This window comes from Suncus etruscus, chromosome 7 (genome assembly GCF_024139225.1).
Source record: "Suncus etruscus isolate mSunEtr1 chromosome 7, mSunEtr1.pri.cur, whole genome shotgun sequence".
In the NCBI taxonomy this organism is placed as follows: domain Eukaryota; kingdom Metazoa; phylum Chordata; class Mammalia; order Eulipotyphla; family Soricidae; genus Suncus; species Suncus etruscus.
In genome coordinates, this window is record NC_064854.1 from 107,208,283 (window position 1) to 107,209,972 (window position 1,690).

General features: G+C 40.9%; 1 non-coding gene across 1 annotated transcript; it reads right to left on the reverse strand.

The window, feature by feature from the left end:
• Window positions 1-1,256: 1,256 nt before the first annotated feature.
• On the reverse strand, window positions 1,257-1,389 carry LOC126014683 (small nucleolar RNA SNORA51). The gene has a single exon (XR_007497685.1). It is a non-coding gene; the product is annotated as a small nucleolar RNA SNORA51 (small nucleolar RNA).
• Between the last annotated feature and the right edge of the window lie 301 nt (window positions 1,390-1,690).

The window sequence follows — 1,690 nt, forward strand, 5'->3', positions numbered from 1 at the left end:
AAGGAAGGAAGGAAGGAAGGAAGGAAGGAGGGAAGGAAGGAAGGAAGGAGGGAAGGAAGGAAGGAAGGAGGGAAGGAAGGAAGGAAGGAAGGAAGGAAGGAAGGAAGGAAGGAAGGAAGGAAGGAAGGAAGGAAGGAAGGAGGGAGGGAGGAACCTTTATACTATATTATATATATATAAAACCCTATATACTTGTCTACATATATGTATATAGCAACAAATACTCCTATATATTCAATCATTTTTTTTCTTCATTGGCAATATGGTTGTCTACAATTGTTTTTGATTCACCTCCTTTCTTTCCTTCCCTTCACTGTTGTTGTTTTCATCATTAAAATGACCAAGGACTTGCCTGAGCCATGGTACCACATTAAGCAGTGGTGCATGCCAGGGATCACACATCAAGTTGTGGTGCTCAAACACTTACCCCCAGAGCCTCCAAGAGTCACATTTCTTTCTTTGCATTGCTTATTTGTGTTGTCCTTGTAGGGTTCCCAAGAGTCACTACCTGGCCAAACTACTTACGCATTTTGAGCTACAGTGCTCATCAAAGATCGCACCCCTTTGGTTGTGGTGCTCACACATACCTCCAAGTAGGACCAGAGAAATAAAGTGTTTGCCTTCCACACAGCCAAACTCAGCTCAGTCCCCAGCACTGCATTGACTTCCTTTTTTGGGAGAAGGGGCTTGGGCCACACCAGCAATACTCAGGGGTTACTCTTGGCTTTGCACTCAGAAATTACTCATGGCAGGCTATGGGTATCATTTGAGATGCTGGGGATTGAACTTAGGTCAGCTGCCTGCAAGATGCAAGGCAAAGGCTCTACCTGCTGTGCTATTGCTCTGGCCCCTGCCTTGCACTTTCACTACAGGCACTCAAAGTTACTGATCTATTCCTAAAACTCCTCAAATCATTAGTTTTTAAATTAACAATAAAACTGCTAATAATCTCTATCAGGACAAATGTCTTTCTCATTAATTTCTCCCCAAAACCTAATTAACATTTTCAGGACAGAACAGCCTATTTCAAAATAGAGTAGCCTGACTATATTTGTGAATCAACTCACCAGAAAGGTTTTATCACTAATATTCAATTGTATTTTATCAAATAGACCCATATTTGAGAGGGTCAACAAAAGAGTTCTAGGGGAATATCTGTACTTGAATGGTGTGTGTATATAATAGCATATATTTTAAGGTGCTGTGAAATTGTACCCCTAAAATAAATACAGTCTTGAACCAACAAAATCTCAATATTTTGTCCCCCAATTCACAATACAGACCAGGCAAAGGGCCTGTGTTGAGGTGTATATGGGGTGCATTTACTGTACCTCCCCTTTCTATACAGTCAGTGTAAAGAACACAGCCTGTGGTAAGAATTGGAAGGCCTTATCCTTTTCTTTTCTTTTTTTTATTTTTAATATATATTTATTATTATATATTATATATTCTTTTTCAAAAAATTAATAATCGGGGCTGGTGAGATGGCGCTAGACGTAAGGTGTCTGCCTTGCAAGCGCTAGCCAAGAAAGGACCGCGGTTCGATCCCCTGGCGTCCCATATGGTCCCCCCAACCCAGGGGCAATTTCTGAGCACTTAGCCAGGAGTAACCCCTGAGCATCAAATGGGTGTAGCCCGAAAAACAAAACAAAAAAAATCAGTAATCAATCTATCTTGACATTCTCAAAAT